Source organism: Ambystoma mexicanum, chromosome 3q (assembly GCF_040938575.1).
Source record: "Ambystoma mexicanum isolate Mex_15411 chromosome 3q, UKY_AmexF1_1, whole genome shotgun sequence".
Lineage (NCBI taxonomy): Eukaryota > Metazoa > Chordata > Amphibia > Caudata > Ambystomatidae > Ambystoma > Ambystoma mexicanum.
In genome coordinates this window covers 1286771042-1286795785 of record NC_090926.1, presented here as the reverse complement: position 1 = coordinate 1286795785, position 24744 = coordinate 1286771042, and positions in this window count along the sequence as shown.

The following is a 24744-nucleotide window of genomic DNA, read 5'->3' as shown; positions in this document are numbered from 1 at the left end:
GGAGCTGCCCTGTCACTGGGGTCAGAGAGTCCTAACCTCTGCTTCATAGACAGCACTGGGAGTTGCCCTGTCACTGGGGTCAGAGAGCCCTCACCTCTGCTGCAGAGACAGCACTGGGAGCTGTGCTGTCACTGGGGTCCGAGACCACTCACCTCTGGTGCAGAGACAGCACTGGGAGCTGCCCTGTCGCTGGAGTCAGAGACCCCTCACTTCTGCTTCAAAGACAGCACTGGGAGCTGCCCTGTCGCTGGGGTCAGAGAGCCCTCACCTCTGATTCAGAGACAGCAATGGGAGCTTCCCTTCATTGGGGTCATAGAGACCCCCACCTCTGCTTCAGAGACAGCACTGAGAGCTGCCCTGTCACTGGGGTCAGAGACCCCCTTCACCTCTGCTGCAGAGACAGCAGTGGGAGCTGCCTTGTCACTGGGGTCTGAGACCCCCTCACCTCTGCTTCAGAGACAGCACTGGGAGCTTCCCTTCATTGGGGTCATAGACCCCCCACCTCTGCTTCAGAGACAGCACTGGGAGCTGCCCTGTCACTGGGGTCAGAGAGCCCTCAACTCTGCTGCAGAGACAGCACCGGGAGCTGCCCTGTCACTGGGGTCAGAGAACCCTCACCTCTGCTTCAGAGACAGCACTGGGAGCTGCCCTGTCACTGGGGTCAGAGACCCCTCACCTCTGCTACAGAGACAGCACTGGGAGCTGCCCTGTCACTCGGGTCAGAGAGCCCCCACCTCTGCTTCAGACACAGCACTGGGAGCTTCCCTTCATTGGGGTCATAGACCCCCCACCTCTGCTTCAGAGGCAGCACTGGGAGCTGCCCTGTCACTGGGGTCAGAGAGCCCTCAACTCTGCTGCAGAGACAGCACCGGGAGCTGCCCTGTCACTGGGGTCAGAGAACCCTCACCTCTGCTTCAGAGACAGCACTGGGAGCTGCCCTGTCACTGGGTCAGAGACCCCTCACCTCTGCTACAGAGACAGCACTGGGAGCTGCCCTGTCGCTGGGGTCAGAGAACCCTCATCTCTGCTTTATAGACAGCACTGGGAGCTGACTGTCACTGGGGTCGGTGAGCCCTCACGTCTGCTTCAGAGACAGCACTGGGAGCTGCCCTGTCGCTGGGGTCAGAGAACCCTCATCTCATGCTTTATAGACAGCACTGGGAGCTGACTGTCACTGGGGTCAGAGAGCCCCCACCTCTGCTTCAGAGACAGCACTGGGAGCTGCCCTGTCACTGGGGTCAGAGACTCTCACCTCTGCTTCAGAGACAGCACTGGGAGCTGCCCTTTCACTGGGGTCAGAGAGCCCTCACCTCTGCTGCAGGGACAGCGCTGGGAGCTGTCCTGTCACTGGGGTCCGAGACCCCTCACCTCTGCTGCAGAGACAGCACTGGGAGCTGCCCTGTCACTGGGGTCGAGAGCCCTCATCTCTGCTGCAGAGACAGCACTGGGAGCTGCCCTGTCACTGGAGTCCGAGAGCCCTCACCTCTGCTGCAGAGACAGCTCCGGAAGCTGCCCTGTCACTGGGGTCCGAGACCCCTCACCTCTGTTGCAGAGACAGCACAGGGAGGTGCCCTGTCACTGGGGTCAGAGAGCCCTCACCTCTGCTTCAGACACAGCACTGGGAGATGCCCTGTCGCTGGGGTCAGAGAGCCCTCACCTCTGATTCAGAGACAGCACTGGGAGCTTCCCTTCATTGGGGTCATAGACCCCCCACCTCTGCTTCAGAGACAGCACTGGGAGCTGCCCTGTCACTGGATTCAGCGACCCCCCTCACCTCTGCTGCAGAGAGAGCACTGGGAGCTGCCCTGTCACTGGGGTCAGACACCCCCTCACCTCTGCTGCAGAGACAGCACTGGGGGCTGTCCTGTCACTGGGGACAGAGGGCCCTCGCCTCTGCTTCAGAGACAGCACTGAGAGTTGCCCTGTCACTGGGGTCAGATACCCCTCACCTCTGCTACAGAGCCAGCACTGGGAGCTGACCTGTCACTGGGGTCAGTGAGCCCTCACCTCTGCTTCAGAGACAGCACTGGGAGCTGCCCTGTCACTGTAGTCAGAGAACCCTCATCTCTGCTTTATAGACAGCACTGGGAGCTGCCCTGTCACTGGGGGTCAGAGAGCCCTCGCCTCTGCTTCAGAGACAGCACTGGGATTTGCCCTGTCACTGGGGTCAGAGACCCCTCACCTCTGCTACAGAGACAGCACTGGGAGCTGCCCTGTCAATGGGGTCGGTGAGCCCCCACCTCTGCTTCAGAGACAGCACTGGGAGCTGCCCTGTCCCTGGGGTCAGATACCCTCACCTCTGCTTCAGAGACAGCACTGGGAGCTGCCCTGACACTGCGGCCAGAGAGCCCACACCTCTGCTTCAGAGACAGCACTGGGAGCTGCCCTGTCACTGGGATCAGAGAGCCCTCACCTCTGCTGCAGGGACAGCGCTGGGAGCTGTCCTGTCACTGTGGTCCGAGACCCCTCACCTCGGCTGCAGAGACAGCACTGGGAGCTGCCCTGTCACTGGGGTCAGAGAGCCCTCACCTCTGCTTCAGACACAGCACTGGGAGCTGCCTGTCACTGGGGTCGAGAGCCCTCACCTCTGCTGCAGAGACAGCACTGGGAGCTGCCCTGTCACTGGAGTCCGAGAGCCCTCACCTCTGCTGCAAAGACAGCTCTGGAAGCTGCCCTGTCACTGGGGTCTGAGACCCCTCACCTCTGTTGCAGAGACAGCACTGGGAGGTGCCCTGTCACTCGGGTCAGAGAGCCCTCACCTCTGATTCAGAGACTGCACTGGGAGCTTCCCTTCATTGGGGTCATAGACCACGCACCTCTGCTTCAAGGACAGCACTGGGAGCTGCCCTGTCACTAGGGTTAGAGACCCCCCCTCACCTCTGCTGCAGAAACAGCACTGAGAGCTGCCCTGTCACTGGGGTTAGAGACCCCCCTCACCTCTGCTGCAGAGGCAGCACTGGGAGCTGCCCTCCCTCACCTCTGCTGCTAGTGACCCCCCTCACCTCTGCTGCAGAGGCAGCACTAGGAGATGCCCTGTCACTGGGGTTAGAGGCGCCCCTCACCTCTGCTGCAGAGAGAGCACTGGGAGCTGCCCTGTCACTGGGGTTAGAGGCCCCCTCACCTCTGCTGCAGAGACAGCACTGGGAGCTGCCCTGTCACTGGGGTTAGAGACCCCCCTCACCTCTGCTTCGGAGACAGCACTGGGAGCTGCCCTGTCACTGGGGTTAGAGACCCACCTCACCTATGCTACAGACACAGCACTGAGAGCTGCCCTGTCACTGGGGTTAGAGACCCCCCTCACCTCTGCTTTAGAGACAGCACTGGGAACTGCCCTGTCACTGGGGTTAGAGACCCCCCACCTCTGCTTCAGAGACAGCACTGGGAGCTGACCTGTCACTGGGGTCAGTGAGCCCTCACCTCAGCTGCAGAGACAGCTCTGGGAGCTTCCCTGTCAACGGGGGTTACAGACCCCCCACCTCTGCTTCAGAGACAGCACTGGGAGCTGCCCTGTCACTGGGGTCCGAGAGCCCTCACCTTTGCTGCAGAGACAGCGCTGGGAGCTTCCCTGTCACTGGGGTTAGAGACCCCCCACCTCTGCTTCAGAGACAGCACTGGGAGCTGCCCTGTCACTGGGGTTAGAGATCCCCCTCACCTCTGCTTCAGAGACAACAGGGGGAGCTGCCCTGTCACTGGGGTTAGAGACCCCCCTCACCTCTGCTGTAGAGACAGCACTGAGAGCTGCCCTGTCACTTGGGTTAGAGACCCCCCTCACCTCTGCTGTAGAGACAGCACTGGGAGCTGCCCTGTCACTGGGGTTAGAGACCCCCCACCTCTGCTTCAGAGACAGCACTGAGCGCTGCCCTGTCACTGGGCTTAGAGACCCCCCTCACCTCTGCTGTAGAGACAGCACTGGGAGCTGCACTGTCACTGGGGTTAGAGACCCCCCACCTCTGCTTCAGAGACAGCACTGGGAGCTGCCCTGTCACTGGGGTCATAGAGCCCTCACCTTTGCTTCAGAGACAGCACTGGGAGCTGCGCTGTCACTGGGGTTAGAGACCCCCCACCTCTGCTTCAGAGACAGCACTGGGAGCTGCCCTGTCACTTGGGTCAGAGAGTCCTAACCTCTGCTTCATAGACAGCACTGGGAGTTGCCCTGTCACTGGGGTCCGAGAGCCCTCACCTCTGCTGCAGAGACAGCACTGGGAGCTGTGCTGTCACTGGGGTCCGAGACCACTCACCTTCGGTGCAGAGACAGCACTGGGAGCTGCCCTGTCGCTGGAGTCAGAGACCCCTCACCTCTGCTTCAAAGACAGCAGTGGGAGCTGCCCTGTCACTGGGGTCAGAGAGCCCTCACCTCTGATTCAGAGACAGCAATGGGAGCTTCCCTTCATTGGGGTCATAGAGCCCCCCACCTCTGCTTCAGAGACAGCACTGAGAGCTGCCCTGTCACTGGGGTCAGAGACCCCCTTCACCTCTGCTGCAGAGACAGCAGTGGGAGCTGCCCTTCATTTGGGGTCATAGACCCCCCACCTCTGCTTCAGAGACAGCACTGGGAGCTGCCCTGTCACTGGGGTCAGAGAGCCCTCAACTCTGCTGCAGAGACAGCACCGGGAGCTGCCCTGTCACTGGGGTCAGAGAACCCTCACCTCTGCTTCAGAGACAGCACTGGGAGCTGCCCTGTCACTGGGGTCAGAGACCCCTCACCTCTGCTACAGAGACAGCACTGGGAGCTGCCCTGTCGCTGGGGTCAGAGAACCCTCATCTCTGCTTTATAGACAGCACTGGGAGCTGACTGTCACTGGGGACAGAGGGCCCTCGCCTCTGCTTCAGAGACAGCACTGGGAGTTGCCCTGTCACTGGGGTCAGATACCCCTCACCTCTGCTACAGAGCCAGCACTGGGAGCTGACCTGTCACTGGGGTCAGATACCCCTCACCTCTGCTACAGAGCCAGCACTGGGAGCTGACCTGTCACGGGGGTCAGTGAGCCCTCACCTCTGCTTCAGAGACAGCACTGGGAGCTGCCCTGTGACTGTAGTCAGAGAACCCTCATCTCTGCTTTATAGACAGCACTGGGAGCTGCCCTGTCACTGGGGTCAGAGAGCCCTCGCCTCTGCTTCAGAGACAGCACTGGGATTTGCCCTGTCACTGGGGTCAGAGACCCCTCACCTCTGCTACAGAGACAGCACTGGGAGCTGCCCTGTCAATGGGGTCGGTGAGCCCCCACCTCTGCTTCAGAGACAGCACTGGGAGCTGCACTGTCCCTGGGGTCAGATACCCTCACCTCTGCTTCAGAGACAGCACTGGGAGCTGCCCTGACACTGGGGCCAGAGAGCCCACACCTCTGCTTCAGAGACAGCACTGGGAGCTGCCCTGTCACTGGGATCAGAGAGCCCTCACCTCTGCTGCAGGGACAGCGCTGGGAGCTGTCCTGTCACTGTGGTCCGAGACCCCTCACCTCGGCTGCAGAGACAGCACTGGGAGCTGCCCTGTCACTGGGGTCAGAGAGCCCTCACCTCTGCTTCAGACACAGCACTGGGAGCTGCCTGTCACTGGGGTCGAGAGCCCTCACCTCTGCTGCAGAGACAGCACTGGGAGCTGCCCTGTCACTGGAGTCCGAGAGCCCTCACCTCTGCTGCAGAGACAGCTCTGGAAGCTGCCCTGTCACTGGGGTCCGAGACCCCTCACCTCTGTTGCAGAGACAGCACTGGGAGGTGCCCTGTCACTCGGGTCAGAGAGCCCTCACCTCTGATTCAGAGACTGCACTGGGAGCTTCCCTTCATTGGGGTCATAGACCCCGCACCTCTGCTTCAGAGACAGCACTGGGAGCTGCCCTGTCACTAGGGCTAGAGACCCCCCTCACCTCTGCTGCAGAAACAGCACTGAGAGCTGCCCTGTCACTGGGGTTAGAGACCCCCCTCACCTCTGCTGCAGACACAGCACTGAGAGCTGCCCTGTCACTGGGGTTAGAGACCCCCCTCACCTCTGCTTTAGAGACAGCACTGGGAACTGCCCTGTCACTGGGGTTAGGGACCCCCCACCTCTGCTTCAGAGACAGCACTGGGAGCTGACCTGTCACTGGGGTCAGTGAGCCCTCACCTCAGCTGCAGAGACAGCTCTGGGAGCTTCCCTGTCAACGGGGGTTACAGACCCCCCACCTCTGCTTCAGAGACAGCACTGGGAGCTGCCCTGTCACTGGGGTCTGAGAGCCCTCACCTTTGCTGCAGAGACAGCGCTGGGAGCTTCCCTGTCACTGGGGTTAGAGACCCCCCACCTCTGCTTCAGAGACAGCACTGGGAGCTGCCCTGTCACTGGGGTTAGAGATCCCCCTCACCTCTGCTTCAGAGACAACAGGGGGAGCTGCCCTGTCACTGGGGTTAGAGACCCCCCTCACCTCTGCTGTAGAGACAGCACTGAGAGCTGCCCTGTCACTGGGGTTAGAGACCCCCCTCACCTCTGCTGTAGAGACAGCACTGGGAGCTGCCCTGTCACTGGGGTTAGAGACCCCCCACCTCTGCTTCAGAGACAGCACTGAGCGCTGCCCTGTCACTGGGCTTATAGACCCCCCTCACCTCTGCTGTAGAGACAGCACTGGGAGCTGCCCTGTCACTGGGGTTAGAGACCCCCCACCTCTGCTTCAGAGACAGCACTGGGAGCTGCCCTGTCACTGGGGTCATAGAGCCCTCTCCTTTGCTTCAGAGACAGCACTGGGAGCTGCGCTGTCACTGGGGTTAGAGACCCCCCACCTCTGCTTCAGAGACAGCACTGGGAGCTGCCCTGTCACTGGGGTCAGAGAGTCCTAACCTCTGCTTCATAGACAGCACTGGGAGTTGCCCTGTCACTGGGGTCCGAGAGCCCTCACCTCTGCTGCAGAGACAGCACTGGGAGCTGTGCTGTCACTGGGGTCCGAGACCACTCACCTCTGGTGCAGAGACAGCACTGGGAGCTGCCCTGTCGCTGGAGTCAGAGAGCCCTCACCTCTGCTTCAAAGACAGCACTGGGAGCTGCCCTGTCGCTGGGGTCAGAGAGCCCTCACCTCTGATTCAGAGACAGCAATGGGAGCTTCCCTTCATTGGGGTCATAGAGCCCCCCACCTCTGCTTCAGAGACAGCACTGAGAGCTGCCCTGTCACTGGGGTCAGAGACCCCCTTCACCTCTGCTGCAGAGACAGCAGTGGGAGCTGCCCTGTCACTGGGGTCTGAGACCCCCTCACCTCTGCTTCAGAGACAGCACTGGGAGCTTCCCTTCATTGGGGTCATAGACCCCCCCACCTCTGCTTCAGAGACAGCACTGGGAGCTGCCCTGTCACTGGGGTCAGAGAGCCCTCAACTCTGCTGCAGAGACAGCACCGGGAGCTGCCCTGTCACTGGGGTCAGAGAACCCTCACCTCTGCTTCAGAGACAGCACTGGGAGCTGCCCTGTCACTGGGGTCAGAGACCCCTCACCTCTGCTACAGAGACAGCACTGGGAGCTGCCCTGTCACTGGGGTTAGGGACCCCCCACCTCTGCTTCAGAGACAGCACTGGGAGCTGACCTGTCACTGGGGTCAGTGAGCCCTCACCTCAGCTGCAGAGACAGCTCTGGGAGCTTCCCTGTCAACGGGGGTTACAGACCCCCCACCTCTGCTTCAGAGACAGCACTGGGAGCTGCCCTGTCACTGGGGTCTGAGAGCCCTCACCTTTGCTGCAGAGACAGCGCTGGGAGCTTCCCTGTCACTGGGGTTAGAGACCCCCCACCTCTGCTTCAGAGAAAGCACTGGGAGCTGCCCTGTCACTGGGGTTAGAGATCCCCCTCACCTCTGCTTCAGAGACAACAGGGGGAGCTGCCCTGTCACTGGGGTTAGAGACCCCCCTCACCTCTGCTGTAGAGACAGCACTGAGAGCTGCCCTGTCACTGGGGTTAGAGACCCCCCTCACCTCTGCTGTAGAGACAGCACTGGGAGCTGCCCTGTCACTGGGGTTAGAGACCCCCCACCTCTGCTTCAGAGACAGCACTGAGCGCTGCCCTGTCACTGGGCTTATAGACCCCCCTCACCTCTGCTGTAGAGACAGCACTGGGAGCTGCCCTGTCACTGGGGTTAGAGACCCCCCACCTCTGCTTCAGAGACAGCACTGGGAGCTGCCCTGTCACTGGGGTCATAGAGCCCTCTCCTTTGCTTCAGAGACAGCACTGGGAGCTGCGCTGTCACTGGGGTTAGAGACCCCCCACCTCTGCTTCAGAGACAGCACTGGGAGCTGCCCTGTCACTGGGGTCAGAGAGTCCTAACCTCTGCTTCATAGACAGCACTGGGAGTTGCCCTGTCACTGGGGTCCGAGAGCCCTCACCTCTGCTGCAGAGACAGCACTGGGAGCTGTGCTGTCACTGGGGTCCGAGACCACTCACCTCTGGTGCAGAGACAGCACTGGGAGCTGCCCTGTCGCTGGAGTCAGAGAGCCCTCACCTCTGCTTCAAAGACAGCACTGGGAGCTGCCCTGTCGCTGGGGTCAGAGAGCCCTCACCTCTGATTCAGAGACAGCAATGGGAGCTTCCCTTCATTGGGGTCATAGAGCCCCCCACCTCTGCTTCAGAGACAGCACTGAGAGCTGCCCTGTCACTGGGGTCAGAGACCCCCTTCACCTCTGCTGCAGAGACAGCAGTGGGAGCTGCCCTGTCACTGGGGTCTGAGACCCCCTCACCTCTGCTTCAGAGACAGCACTGGGAGCTTCCCTTCATTGGGGTCATAGACCCCCCCACCTCTGCTTCAGAGACAGCACTGGGAGCTGCCCTGTCACTGGGGTCAGAGAGCCCTCAACTCTGCTGCAGAGACAGCACCGGGAGCTGCCCTGTCACTGGGGTCAGAGAACCCTCACCTCTGCTTCAGAGACAGCACTGGGAGCTGCCCTGTCACTGGGGTCAGAGACCCCTCACCTCTGCTACAGAGACAGCACTGGGAGCTGCCCTGTCGCTGGGGTCAGAGAACCCTCATCTCTGCTTTATAGACAGCACTGGGAGCTGACTGTCACTGGGGTCGGTGAGCCCTCACGTCTGCTTCAGAGACAGCATTGGGAGCTGCCCTGTCGCTGGGGTCAGAGAACCCTCATCTCATGCTTTATAGACAGCACTGGGAGCTGACTGTCACTGGGGTCAGAGAGCCCCCACCTCTGCTTCAGAGACAGCACTGGGAGCTGCCCTGTCAATGGGGTCGGTGAGCCCCCACCTCTGCTTCAGAGACAGCACTGGGAGCTGCCCTGTCCCTGGGGTCAGATACCCTCACCTCTGCTTCAGAGACAGCACTGGGAGCTGCCCTGACACTGGGGCCAGAGAGCCCACACCTCTGCTTCAGAGACAGCACTGGGAGCTTCCCTGTCACTGGGATCAGAGAGCCCTCACCTCTGCTGCAGGGACAGCGCTGGGAGCTGTCCTGTCACTGTGGTCCGAGACCCCTCACCTCGGCTGCAGAGACAGCACTGGGAGCTGCCCTGTCACTGGGGTCAGAGAGCCCTCACCTCTGCTTCAGACACAGCACTGGGAGCTGCCTGTCACTGGGGTCGAGAGCCCTCACCTCTGCTGCAGAGACAGCACTGGGAGCTGCCCTGTCACTGGAGTCCGAGAGCCCTCACCTCTGCTGCAGAGACAGCTCTGGAAGCTGCCCTGTCACTGGGGTCCGAGACCCCTCACCTCTGTTGCAGAGACAGCACTGGGAGGTGCCCTGTCACTCGGGTCAGAGAGCCCTCACCTCTGATTCAGAGACTGCACTGGGAGCTTCCCTTCATTGGGGTCATAGACCCCGCACCTCTGCTTCAGAGACAGCACTGGGAGCTGCCCTGTCACTAGGGCTAGAGACCCCCCTCACCTCTGCTGCAGAAACAGCACTGAGAGCTGCCCTGTCACTGGGGTTAGAGACCCCCCTCACCTCTGCTGCAGACACAGCACTGAGAGCTGCCCTGTCACTGGGGTTAGAGACCCCCCTCACCTCTGCTTTAGAGACAGCACTGGGAACTGCCCTGTCACTGGGGTTAGGGACCCCCCACCTCTGCTTCAGAGACAGCACTGGGAGCTGACCTGTCACTGGGGTCAGTGAGCCCTCACCTCAGCTGCAGAGACAGCTCTGGGAGCTTCCCTGTCAACGGGGGTTACAGACCCCCCACCTCTGCTTCAGAGACAGCACTGGGAGCTGCCCTGTCACTGGGGTCTGAGAGCCCTCACCTTTGCTGCAGAGACAGCGCTGTGAGCTTCCCTGTCACTGGGGTTAGAGACCCCCCACCTCTGCTTCAGAGACAGCACTGGGAGCTGCCCTGTCACTGGGGTTAGAGATCCCCCTCACCTCTGCTTCAGAGACAACAGGGGGAGCTGCCCTGTCACTGGGGTTAGAGACCCCCCTCACCTCTGCTGTAGAGACAGCACTGAGAGCTGCCCTGTCACTGGGGTTAGAGACCCCCCTCACCTCTGCTGTAGAGACAGCACTGGGAGCTGCCCTGTCACTGGGGTTAGAGACCCCCCCACCTCTGCTTCAGAGACAGCACTGAGCGCTGCCCTGTCACTGGGCTTAGAGACCCCCCTTACCTCTGCTGTAGAGACAGCACTGGGAGCTGCCCTGTCACTGGGGTTAGAGACCCCCCACCTCTGCTTCAGAGACAGCACTGGGAGCTGCCCTGTCACTGGGGTCATAGAGCCCTCTCCTTTGCTTCAGAGACAGCACTGGGAGCTGCGCTGTCACTGGGGTTAGAGACCCCCCACCTCTGCTTCAGAGACAGCACTGGGAGCTGCCCTGTCACTGGGGTCAGAGAGTCCTAACCTCTGCTTCATAGACAGCACTGGGAGTTGCCCTGTCACTGGGGTCCGAGAGCCCTCACCTCTGCTGCAGAGACAGCACTGGGAGCTGTGCTGACACTGGGGTCCGAGACCACTCACCTCTGGTGCAGAGACAGCACTGGGAGCTGCCCTGTCGCTGGAGTCAGAGCCCCCCCACCTCTGCTTCAAAGACAGCACTGGGAGCTGCCCTGTCGCTGGGGTCAGAGAGCCCTCACCTCTGATTCAGAGACAGCAATGGGAGCTTCCCTTCATTGGGGTCATAGAGCCCCCCACCTCTGCTTCAGAGACAGCACTGAGAGCTGCCCTGTCACTGGGGTCAGAGACCCCCTTCACCTCTGCTGCAGAGACAGCAGTGGGAGCTGCCCTGTCACTGGGGTCTGAGACCCCCTCACCTCTGCTTCAGAGACAGCACTGGGAGCTTCCCTTCATTGGGGTCATAGACCCCCCACCTCTGCTTCAGAGACAGCACTGGGAGCTGCCCTGTCACTGGGGTCAGAGAGCCCTCAACTCTGCTGCAGAGACAGCACCGGGAGCTGCCCTGTCACTGGGGTCAGAGAACCCTCACCTCTGCTTCAGAGACAGCACTGGGAGCTGCCCTGTCACTGGGGTCAGAGACCCCTCACCTCTGCTACAAAGACAGCACTGGGAGCTGCCCTGTCGCTGGTGTCAGAGAACCCTAATCTCTGCTTTATAGACAGCACTGGGAGCTGACTGTCACTGGGGTCGGTGAGCCCTCACGTCTGCTTCAGAGACAGCACTGGGAGCTGCCCTGTCGCTGGGGTCAGAGAACCCTCATCTCATGCTTTATAGACAGCACTGGGAGCTGACTGTCACTGGGGTCAGAGAGCCCCCACCTCTGCTTCAGAGACAGCACTGGGAGCTGCCCTGTCACTGGGGTCAGAGACTCTCACCTCTGCTTCAGAGACAGCACTGGGAGCTGCGCTTTCACTGGGGTCAGAGAGCCCTCACCTCTGCTGCAGGGACAGCGCTGGGAGCTGTCCTGTCACTGGGGTCCGAGACCCCTCACCTCTGCTGCAGAGACAGCACTGGGAGCTGCCCTGTCACTGGGGTCGAGAGCCCTCATCTCTGCTGCAGAGACAGCACTGGGAGCTGCCCTGTCACTGGAGTCCGAGAGCCCTCACCTCTGCTGCAGAGACAGCTCCGGAAGCTGCCCTGTCACTGGGGTCCGAGACCCCTCACCTCTGTTGCAGAGACAGCACAGGGAGGTGCCCTGTCACTGGGGTCAGAGAGCCCTCACCTCTGCTTCAGACACAGCACTGGGAGATGCCCTGTCGCTGGGGTCAGAGAGCCCTCACCTCTGATTCAGAGACAGCACTGGGAGCTTCCCTTCATTGGGGTCATAGACCCCCCACCTCTGCTTCAGAGACAGCACTGGGAGCTGCCCTGTCACTGGGGTCAGAGACCCCTCTCACCTCTGCTGCAGAGACAGCACTGAGATCTGCCCTGTCACTGGGGTCAGAGACCCCCCTCACTTCTGTTGCAGAGACAGCACTGGGAGCTGCCCTGTCACTGGGGTCAGAGACCCCTCACCTCTGCTACAGAGACAGCACTGGGAGCTGCCCTGTCGCTGGGGTCAGAGAACCCTCATCTCTGCTTTATAGACAGCACTGGGAGCTGACTGTCACTGGGGTCGGTGAGCCCTCACGTCTGCTTCAGATACAGCACTGGGAGCTGCCCTGTCGCTGGGGTCAGAGAACCCTCATCTCATGCTTTATAGACAGCACTGGGAGCTGACTGTCACTGGGGTCAGAGAGCCCCCACCTCTGCTTCAGAGACAGCACTGGGAGCTGCCCTGTCACTGGGGTCAGAGACTCTCACCTCTGCTTCAGAGACAGCACTGGGAGCTGCCCTTTCACTGGGGTCAGAGAGCCCTCACCTCTGCTGCAGGGACAGCGCTGGGAGCTGTCCTGTCACTGGGGTCCGAGACCCCTCACCTCTGCTGCAGAGACAGCACTGGGAGCTGCCCTGTCACTGGGGTCGAGAGCCCTCATCTCTGCTGCAGAGACAGCACTGGGAGCTGCCCTGTCACTGGAGTCCGAGAGCCCTCACCTCTGCTGCAGAGACAGCTCCGGAAGCTGCCCTGTCACTGGGGTCCGAGACCCCTCACCTCTGTTGCAGAGACAGCACAGGGAGGTGCCCTGTCACTGGGGTCAGAGAGCCCTCACCTCTGCTTCAGACACAGCACTGGGAGATGCGCTGTCGCTGGGGTCAGAGAGCCCTCACCTCTGATTCAGAGACAGCACTGGGAGCTTCCCTTCATTGGGGTCATAGACCCCCCACCTCTGCTTCAGAGACAGCACTGGGAGCAGCCCTGTCACTGGGGTCAGAGACCCCCCTCACCTCTGCTGCAGAGACAGCACTGGGATCTGCCCTGTCACTGGGGTCAGAGACCCCCCTCACTTCTGTTGCAGAGACAGCACTGGGAGCTGCCCTGTCACTCGGGTCAGAGAGCCCCCACCTCTGCTTCAGACACAGCACTGGGAGCTGCCCTGTCACTGGGGTCAGAGAGCCCTCACCTCTGCTTCAGAGACAGCACTGGGAGCTGCCCTGACACTGGGGCCAGAGACCCCCCCTTCACCTCTGCTGCAGAGACAGCACTGGGAGGTGCGCTGTCACTGGGATCAGAGAGCCCTCACCTCTGCTTCAGAGACAGCACTGGGAGCTGCCCTGTCACTGGGGTCGAGAGCCTTCACCTCTGCTTCAGAGACAGCACTGGGAGCTGCCCTGTCACTGGGGTCCGAGAGCCCTCACCTCTGTTTCAGAGACAGCACTGGGAGCTGCCCTGTCACTGGGGTAGAGAGCCTTCACCTCTGCTACAGAGACAGCACTGGGAGCTGCCCTGTCACTGGGGTCCGAGAGCCCTCATCTCGCTACAGGGACAGCACTGGAAGCTGCCCTGTCACTGGGGTCCGAGACTCCTCACCTCTGCTGCAGAGACAGCACTGGGAGGTGCGCTGTCACTGGGGTCAGAGAGCCCTCACCTCTGATTCAGAGACAGCACTGGGAGCTTCCCTTCATTGGGGTCATAGACCCCCCACCTCTGCTTCAGAGACAGCACTGGGAGGTGCCCTGTCACTGGGGTCAGAGGCCCCCCTCACCTCTGCTGCAGAGACAGCACTGAGAGCTGCCCTGTCACTGGGGTCAGAGACGCCCCTCACCTCTGCTGCAGACACAGCACTGGGAGCTGCCCTTTCACTGGGGTCAGAGAGCCCTCGCCTTTGCCTCAGAGACAGCACTTGGAGCTTCCCTTCATTGGGGTCATAGACCCCCCACCTCTGCTTCAGAGACAGCACTGGCAGCTGTCCTGTCACTGGTGTCAGAGACCCCCCTCACCTTTGCTGCAGAGACCGTCACTGGGGTCAGAGAGCCCTCGCCTCTGCATCAGACACACTACTGGGAGCTGCCCTGTCGCTGGGGTCAGAGAGCCCTCACCTCTGATTCAGAGACAGCACTGGGAGCTTCACTTCATTGGGGTCATAGACCCCCCACCTCTGCTTCAGAGACAGCACTGGGGGCTGCCCTGTCACTGGGGTCAGAGACCCCCCTCACCTCTGCTGCAGAGACAGCACTGAGATCTGCCCTGTCACTGGGGTCAAAGACCACCCTCACTTCTGTTGCAGAGACAGCACTGGGAGCTGCCCTGTCACTGGGGTCAGAGAGCCTCCACCTCTGCTTCAGACACAGCACTGGGAGCTGCCCTGTCACTGGGGTCCGAGACCCCTCACCTCTGCTGCAGAGACAGCACTGGGAGCTGCCCTGTCACTGGGATCAGAGAGCCCTCACCTCTGCTTCAGAGACTGCACTGGGAGCTGCCCTGTCACTGGGGTCGAGAGCTTTCACCTCTGCTACAGAGACAGCACTGGGAGCTGCCCTGTCACTGGGGTCTGAGACCCCTCACCTCTGCTGCAGAGACAGCAATGGGAGGTGCCCTGTCACTGGGGACAGAGAGCTTCAGACACAGCACTGGGAGCTGCCCTGTCGCTGGGGTCAGAGAGCCCTCACATCTGATTCAGAGACAGCACTGGGAGCTTCCCTTCATTGGGGTCATAGACCCCCCACCTCTGCTTCAGAGACAGCACTGGGAGCTGCCCTGTCACTGGGGTCAGAGGCCCCCCTCACCTCTGCTGCAGAGACAGCACTGAGAGCTGCCCTGTCACTGGGGTCAGAGACCCCCCACACCTCTGCTGCAGACACAGCACTGGGAGCTGCCCTTTCACTGGGGTCAGAAAGCCCTCGCCTTTGCCCCAGAGACAGCACTTGGAGCTTCCCTTCATTGGGGTCATAGACCCCCCACCTCTGCTTCAGAGACAGCACTGGCAGCTGTCCTGTCACTGGTGTCAGAGACCCCCCTCACCTTTGCTGCAGAGACAGCACTGGGCGCTGCCCCGTCACTGGGGTCAGTGAGCCCTCGCCTCTGCATCAGACACAGCACTGGGAGCTGCCCTGTCGCTGGGGTCAGAGAGCCCTCACCTCTGCTTCAGAGACAGCACTGAGAGCTTCCCTTCATTGGGGTCATAGACTCCCCATTTCTGCTTCAGAGACAGCACTGGGAGCTGCCCTATCACTGGTGTCACAGACCCCCCACACCTCTGCTGCAGAGACAGCACTGGGAGCTGCCCCGTCACTGGGGTCGGTGAGCCCTCACCTCTGCTTCAGAGACAGCACTGGGAGCTGCCCTGTCGCTGTGGTCAGAAAACCCTCATCTCTGCTTTATAGACAGCACTGGGAGCTGCCCTGTCACTGAGTCAGAGAGCCCTCGCCTCTGCTTCAGAGACAGCACTGTGAGTAGTGCTGTCACTGGGGTCAGAGACCCCTCACCTCTGCTACAGAGACAGCACTGGGAGCTGCCCTGTCACTGGGGTCGATGAGCCCTCACCTCTGCTTCAGAGACAGCACTGGGAGCTGCCCTGTCACTGAGGTCAGAGAGCCCCCACCTCTGCTTCAGAGACAGCACTGGGGCTGCCCTGTCACTGGGGGTCAGAGACCCTCACCTCTGCTTCAGAGACAGCACTGGGAGCTGCCCTGTCACTGGGGCCAGAGAGCCCCCACCTCTGCTTCAGAGCAGCACTGGGAGCTGCCCTGTCACTGGGGTCAGAGAGCCCTCACCTCTGCTTCAGAGATAGCACTTGGAGCTTCCCTTCATTCGGGTCAGAGACCCCTCAGCTCTGCTTCAGAGACAGCACTGGGGGCTACCCTGTCACTGGGATCAGAGAACCCTCATCTCTGCTTTATAGACAACACTGGGAGCTGCCCTGTAACTGGGCTCAGAGACCCCTCACCTCTGCTGCAGAGACAGCCCTGAGAGCTGCCCTGTCACTGGAGTCAGAGACCCCCCTCACCTCTGCTGCAGAGACAGCACAGGGAGCTTCCCTGTCACTGGGGTCAGAGACAACCCTCACCTCTGCTGCAGAGACAGCACAGGGAGCTGCCCTGTCACTGGGGTCAGAGAGCCCTCACCTCTGCTGCAGAGACAGCCCTGAGAGCTGCCCTGTCACTGGGGTCAGAGACCCCCCTCACCTCTGCTGCAGAGACAGCACAGGGAGCTGCCCTGTCACTGGGGTCAGAGAGCCCTCACCTCTGCTTCGGAGACAGCACTGGGAACTGCCCTGTCACTGGGGTCAGAGACCCCCCTCACCTCTGCTGCAGAGACAGCACAGGGAGCTGCCCTGTCACTGGGGTCAGAGAGCCCTCACCTCTGCTTCGGAGACAGCACTGGGAACTGCCCTGTCACTGGGGCCAGAGAGCCCCCATCTCTGCTTCAGGAACATCACAGGGAGCTGCCCTGTCACTTGGGTCAGATAACCCTCACCTCTGATTCAGAGACAGCACTGGGAGCTGCCCTGTCACTGGGGTCAGAGAGCTCTCACCTCTGCTTCAGAGACAGCACTGGGAGCTGCCCTGTCACTGGGACCATAGAGCCCTCACCTCCGCTTCAGAGACAGCGCTGGGAGCTGCGTTGTCACTGGGGTCAGAGAGCCCTCTCGCCTCTGCTCCAGAGACAGCACTGGGAGCTGCCCTGTCACTGGGGACAGAGAGCCATCACCCCTGCTTCAGAGACAGCACTGGGAGCTGCCCTGTGACTGGGGTCAGAGACCCTCACCACTGCTTCAGAGACAGCACTGGGAGCTTCCCTTCATTTGGGTCATAGACCCCCCACCTCTGCTTCAGAGACAGCACTGGGAGCATCCCTGTCACTGGTGTCAGAGACCCCCCTCACCTCTGCTGCAGGGACAGCAATGGGAGCTGCCCAGTCGCTGTGGTCAGAAAACCCTCATCTCTGCTTTATAGACAGCACTGGGAGCTGCCCTGTCACTGAGGTCCGATAGCCCTCACCTCTGCTTCAGAGACAGCACTGGGAGTTGCCCCGTCACTGGGATCAGAGACGCCTCACCTCTGCTACGGAGACAGCACTGGGAGCTGCCCTGTCACTGGGGTCGATGAGCCCTCACCTCTGCTTCAGAAACAGCACTTGGAGCTGCCCTGTTGCTGGTGTCAGGGAACCCTCATTTCTGCTTCAGAGACAGCACTGGAGGCTGCCCTGTCACTGGGGGTCAGAGACGCTCACCTCTGCTTCAGAGACAGCACTGGGAGCTGCCCTGTCACTGGGGTCAGAGAGCCCTCACCTCTGCTTCAGAGACAGCACGGGGAGCTTCCCTTCATTCGGTTCAGAGACCCCTCACCTCTGCTTCATAGACAGCACTGGGAGCTACCCTGTCACTGGGGTCAGAGAACCATCATCTCTGCTTCAGAGGCAGCACTGGGAGCTGCCCTGTCACTGGGAACAGAGACCACTCACCTCTGTTGCAGAGACAGCACTGAGAGCTGCCCTGTCACTGGGGTCAGAGACCCCCCTCACCTCTGCTGCAGAGACAGCACTGGAAGCTTCCCTGTCACTGGGACCATAGAGCCCTCACCTCTGGTTCAGAGACAGCGCTGGGAGCTGCCCTGTCACTGGGTTCAGAGAGCCCTCACCTCTGCTTCAGAGACAGCGCTGGGAGCTGCCCTGTCACTGGGGTTAGAGAGCCTTCACCTCTGCTTCAGAGACAGCACTGGGAGCTGCCCTGTCACTGGGGTCAGAGAGCTCTCACCTCTGCTTCAGAGACAGCACTGGGAGCTGCCCTGTCACTGGGGTCAGAGAGCCCCCTCGCCTCTGCTTCAGAGACAGCACTGGGAGCTGCCCTGTCACTAGGGTCAGAGAGCCATCACCCCTGCTTCAGAGGCAGCACTAGGTGCTGCCCTGTCACTGGGGTCAGAGACCCTCACCACTGCTTCAGAGACAGCACTGGGAGCTGCCCTGTCACTTGGGTCAGAGAGCCCACTCGCCTCTGCTTCAGAGACAGCACTGGGAGCTGCCCTGTCACTGGGGTCAGAGAGCCATCACCCCTGCTTCAGAGACAGCACTGGGAGCTGCCCTGTCACTGGGGTCAGAGACCCTCACCACTGCTTCAGAGACAGCACTGGGAGCTGCCCTGTCACTGGGGTTAGAGACCCTCACCTCTGCTTCAGAGACAGTGCTGGGAGCTGCCCTGTCACTGGGGTCAGATAACCCACACCTCTGCTTCAGAGACAGCACTGGGAGCTGCCCTGTCACTGGGGTCAGAGAGCACTCACCTCTGCTTCAGAGACAGCACTGGAAGCTGACCTATCACTGGGGACAGAGAGCCCCCTCGCCTCTGCTTCAGAGACAGCACTGGGAGCTGCCCTGTCACTGGGGTCGATGAGCCCTCACCTCTGCTTCAGAGACAGCACTGGGAGCTGCCCTGTTACTGGGGTCAGAGAGCCCCCACCTCTGTTTCAGAGACAGCACTGGGGCTGCCCTGTCACTGGGGGTCAGAGACCCTCATCTCTGCTTCAGAGACAGCACTGGGAGCTGCCCTGTCACTGGGGCCAGAGAGGCACCACCTCTGCTTCAGAGCAGCACTGGGAGCTGCCCTGTCACTGGGGTCAGAGAGCTTTCACCTCTGCTTCAGAGACAGCACTGGGAGCTGCCCTGTCACTGGGGTCAGAGAGCTCTCACCTCTGCTTCAGAGACAGCACTTGGAGCTGCCCTGTCACTGGGGTCAGAGAGCCCCCTCGCCTCTGCTTCAGAGGCAGCACTGGGAACTGCCCTGTCACTGGGGTCGATGAGCCCTCACCTCTGCTTCAGAGACAGCACTGGGAGCTGCCCTGTCACTGGGGTCAGAGAGCTCTCACCTCTGCTTCAGAGACAGCAGTGGGGGCTACCCTCTCACTGGGGTCAGAGAACCCTCATCTCTTCTTTATAGACAACACTGGGCGCTGCCCTGTCACTGGGCTCAGAGACCCCTCACCTCTGCTGCCGAGACAGCTCTGGGAGCTGCCCTGTCACTGGGGTCAGAGAGCCATTACCCCTGCTTCAGAGACAGCACTGGGAGCTGCCCTGTCACTGGGGTCAGAGACCCTCACCACTGCTTCAGAGACAGCAATGGGAGCTGCCCTGTCACTGGGGTCAGAGACCCTCACCTCTGCTTCAGAGACAGTGCTGGGAGCTGCCCTGTCACTGGGGTCAGATAACCCTCACCTCTGCTTCAGAGACAGCACTGGGAGCTGCCCTGTCACTGGGGTCAGAGAGCACTCACCTCTGCTTCAGAGACAGCACTGGGAGCTGACCTATCACTGGGGACAGAGAGCCCCCTCGCCTCTGCTTCAGAGACAGCACTGGGAGCTGCCCTGTCACTGGGGTCGGTGAGCCCTCACCTCTGCTTCAGAGACAGCACTGGGAGCTTCACTTCATTGGGGTCATAGACCCCCCACCTCTGCTTCAGAGACAGCACTGGGGGCTGCCCTGTCACTGGGGTCAGAGACCCCCCTCACCTCTGCTGCAGAGACAGCACTGAGATCTGCCCTGTCACTGGGGTCAGAGACCACCCTCACTTCTGTTGCAGAGACAGCACTGGGAGCTGCCCTGTCACTGGGGTCAGAGAGCCTCCACCTCTGCTTCAGACACAGCACTGGGAGCTGCCCTGTCACTGGGGTCAGAGAGCCCTCACCTCTGCTTCAGAGACAGCACTGGGAGCTTCCCTTCATTGGGGTCATAGACCCCCCACCTATGCTTCAGAGACAGCACTGGGAGCTGTCCTGTCACTGGGGTCCGAGACCCCTCACCTCTGCTGCAGAGACAGCACTGGGAGCTGCCCTGTCACTGGGATCAGAGAGCCCTCACCTCTGCTTCAGAGACTGCACTGGGAGCTGCCCTGTCACTGGGGTCGAGAGCTTTCACCTCTGCTACAGAGACAGCACTGGGAGCTGCCCTGTCACTGGGGTCCAAGAGCCCCCACCTCGCTGCAGAGACAGCACTGGAAGCTGCCCTGTCACTGGGGTCCGAGACTCCTCACCTCTGCTGCAGAGACAGCACTGGGAGGTGCGCTGTCACTGGGGTCAGAGAGCCCTCACCTCTGATTCAGAGACAGCACTGGGAGCTTCCCTTCATTGGGGTCATAGACCCCCCACCTCTGCTTCAGAGACAGCACTGGGAGCTGCCCTGTCACTGGGGTCAGAGGCCCCCCTCACCTCTGCTGCAGAGACAGCACTGAGAGCTGCCCTGTCACTGGGGTCAGAGACGCCCCTCACCTCTGCTGCAGACACAGCACTGGGAGCTGCCCTTTCACTGGGGTCAGAGAGCCCTCGCCTTTGCCTCAGAGACAGCACTTGGAGCTTCCCTTCATTGGGGTCATAGACCCCCACCTCTGCTTCAGAGACAGCACTGGCAGCTGTCCTGTCACTGGTGTCAGAGACCCCCCTCACCTTTGCTGCAGAGACCGTCACTGGGGTCAGAGAGCCCTCGCCTCTGCATCAGACACAATACTGGGAGCTGCCCTGTCGCTGGGGTCAGAGAGCCCTCACCTCTGATTCAGAGACAGCACTGGGAGCTTCACTTCATTGGGGTCATAGACCCCCCACCTCTGCTTCAGAGACAGCACTGGGGGCTGCCCTGTCACTGGGGTCAGAGACCCCCCTCACCTCTGCTGCAGAGACAGCACTGAGATCTGCCCTGTCACTGGGGTCAGAGACCACCCTCACATCTGTTGCAGAGACAGCACTGGGAGCTGCCCTGTCACTGGGGTCAGAGAGCCTCCACCTCTGCTTCAGACACAGCACTGGGAGCTGCCCTGTCACTGGGGTCAGAGAGCCCTCACCTCTGCTTCAGAGACAGCACTGGGAGCTTCCCTTCATTGGGGTCATAGACCCCCCACCTATGCTTCAGAGACAGCACTGGGAGCTGTCCTGTCACTGGGGTCCGAGACCCCTCACCTCTGCTGCAGAGACAGCACTGGGAGCTGCCCTGTCACTGGGATCAGAGAGCCCTCACCTCTGCTTCAGAGACTGCACTGGGAGCTGCCCTGTCACTGGGGTCGAGAGCTTTCACCTCTGCTACAGAGACAGCACTGGGAGCTGCCCTGTCACTGGGGCCCGAGACCCCTCACCTCTGCTGCAGAGACAGCACTGGGAGGTACCCTGTCACTGGGGACAGAGAGCTTCAGACACAGCACTTGGAGCTGCCCTGTCGCTGGGGTCAGAGAGCCCTCACATCTGATTCAGAGACAGCACTGGGAGCTTCCCTTCATTGGGGTCATAGACCCCCAACCTCTGCTTCAGAGACAGCACTGGGAGCTGCCCTGTCACTGGGGTCAGAGGCCCCCCTCACCTCTGCTGCAGAGACAGCACTGAGAGCTGCCCTGTCACTGGGGTCAGAGACCCCCCACACCTCTGCTGCAGACACAGCACTGGGAGCTTCCCTTTCACTGGGGTCAGAAAGCCCTCGCCTTTGCCTCAGAGACAGCACTTGGAGCTTCCCTTCATTGGGGTCATAGACCCCCCACCTCTGCTTCAGAGACAGCACTGGCAGCTGTCCTGTCACTGGTGTCAGAGACCCCCCTCACCTTTGCTGCAGAGACAGCACTGGGCGCTGCCCCGTCACTGGGGTCAGTGAGCCCTCGCCTCTGCATCAGACACAGCACTGGGAGCTGCCCTGTCGCTGGGGTCAGAGAGCCCTCACCTCTGCTTCAGAGACAGCACTGAGAGCTTCCCTTCATTGGGGTCATAGACTCCCCATTTCTGCTTCAGAGACAGCACTGGGAGCTGCCCTATCACTGGTGTCACAGACCCCCCACACCTCTGCTGCAGAGACAGCACTGGGAGCTGCCCCGTCACCTGGGTCGGTGAGCCCTCACCTCTGCTTCAGAGACAGCACTGGGAGCTGCCCTGTCGCTGTGGTCAGAAAACCCTCATCTCTGCTTTATAGACAGCACTGGGAGCTGCCCTGTCACTGAGTCAGAGAGCCCTCGCCTCTGCTTCAGAGACAGCACTGGGAGTAGTGCTGTCACTGGGGTCAGAGACCCCTCACCTCTGCTACAGAGACAGCACTGGGAGCTGCCCTGTCACTGGGGTCGATGAGCCCTCACCTCTGCTTCAGAGACAGCACTGGGAGCTGCCCTGTCACTTGGGTCAGATAACCCTCACCTCTGATTCAGAGACAGCACTGGGAGCTGCCCTGTCACTGGGGTCAGAGAGCTCTCACCTCTGCTTCAGAGACAGCACTGGGAGCTGCCCTGTCACTGGGACCATAGAGCCCTCACCTCCGCTTCAGAGACAGCGCTGGGAGCTGCTTTGTCACTGGGGTCAGAGAGCCCTCTCGCCTCTGCTCCAGAGACAGCACTGGGAGCTGCCCTGTCACTGGGGACAGAGAGCCATCACCCCTGCTTCAGAGACAGCACTGGGAGCTGCCCTGTCACTGGGGTCAGAGACCCTCACCACTGCTTCAGAGACAGCACTGGGAGCTTCCCTTCATTTGGGTCATAGACCCCCCACCTCTGCTTCAGAGACAGCACTGGGAGCATCCCTGTCACTGGTGTCAGAGACCCCCCTCACCTCTGCTGCAGGGACAGCACTGGGAGCTGCCCAGTCGCTGTGGTCAGAAAACCCTCATCTCTGCTTTATAGACAGCACTGGGAGCTGCCCTGTCACTGAGGTCCGATAGCCCTCACCTCTGCTTCAGAGACAGCACTGGGAGTTGCCCCGTCACTGGGATCAGAGACGCCTCACCTCTGCTACGGAGACAGCACTGGGAGCTGCCCTGTCACAGGGGTCGATGAGCCCTCACCTCTGCTTCAGAAACAGCACTTGGAGCTGCCCTGTTGCTGGTGTCAGAGAACCCTCATTTCTGCTTCAGAGACAGCACTGGAGGCTGCCCTGTCACTGGGGGTCAGAAACGCTCACCTCTGCTTCAGAGACAGCACTGGGAGCTGCCCTGTCACTGGGGTCAGAGAGCCCTCACCTCTGCTTCAGAGACAGCACGGGGAGCTTCCCTTCATTCGGTTCAGAGACCCCTCACCTCTGCTTCATAGACAGCACTGGGAGCTACCCTGTCACTGGGGTCAGAGAACCCTCATCTCTGATTCAGAGGCAGCACTGGGAGCTGCCCTGTCACTGGGAACAGAGACCACTCACCTCTGCTGCAGAGACAGCACTGAGAGCTGCCCTGTCACTGGGGTCAGAGACCCCCCTCACCTCTGCTGCAGAGACAGCACTGGAAGCTTCCCTGTCACTGGGACCATAGAGCCCTCACCTCTGGTTCAGAGACAGCGCTGGGAGCTGCCCTGTCACTGGGTTCAGAGAGCCCTCACCTCTGCTTCAGAGACAGCGCTGGGAGCTGCCCTATCACTGGGGTTAGAGAGCCTTCACCTCTGCTTCAGAGACAGCACTGGGAGCTGCCCTGTCACTGGGGTCAGAGAGCTCTCACCTCTGCTTCAGAGACAGCACTGGAAGCTGACCTATCACTGGGGACAGAGAGCCCCCTCGCCTCTGCTTCAGAGACAGCACTGGGAGCTGCCCTGTCACTGGGGTCGATGAGCCCTCACCTCTGCTTCAGAGACAGCACTGGGAGCTGCCCTGTTACTGGGGTCAGAGAGCCCCCACCTCTGTTTCAGAGACAGCACTGGGAGCTTCCCTTCATTGGGGTCATAGACCCCCCACCTCTGCTTCAGAGACAGCACTGGGAGCTGCCCTGTCACTGGGGTCAGAGGCCCCCCTCACCTCTGCTGCAGAGACAGCACTGAGAGCTGCCCTGTCACTGGGGTCAGAGACCCCCCACACCTCTGCTGCAGACACAGCACTGGGAGCTGCCCTTTCACTGGGGTCAGAAAGCCCTCGCCTTTGCCTCAGAGACAGCACTTGGAGCTTCCCTTCATTGGGGTCATAGACCCCCCACCTCTGCTTCAGAGACAGGACTGGCAGCTGTCCTGTCACTGGTGTCAGAGACCCCCCTCACCTTTGCTGCAGAGACAGCACTGGGCGCTGCCCCGTCACTGGGGTCAGTGAGCCCTCGCCTCTGCATCAGACACAGCACTGGGAGCTGCCCTGTCGCTGGGGTCAGAGAGCCCTCACCTCTGCTTCAGAGACAGCACTGAGAGCTTCCCTTCATTGGGGTCATAGACTCCCCATTTCTGCTTCAGAGACAGCACTGGGAGCTGCCCTATCACTGGTGTCACAGACCCCCCTCACCTCTGCTGCAGAGACAGCACTGGGAGCTGCCCCGTCACTGGGGTCGGTGAGCCCTCACCTCTGCTTCAGAGACAGCACTGGGAGATGCCCTGTCGCTGTGGTCAGAAAACCCTCATCTCTGCTTTATAGACAGCACTGGGAGCTGCCCTGTCACTGAGTCAGAGAGCCCTCGCCTCTGCTTCAGAGACAGCACTGGGAGTAGTGCTGTCACTGGGGTCAGAGACCCCTCACCTCTGCTACAGAGACAGCACTGGGAGCTGCCCTGTCACTGGGGTCGATGAGCCCTCACCTCTGCTTCAGAGACAGCACTGGGAGCTGCCCTGTCACTGAGGTCAGAGAGCCCCCACCTCTGCTTCAGAGACAGCACTGGGGCTGCCCTGTCACTGGGGGTCAGAGACCCTCACCTCTGCTTCAGA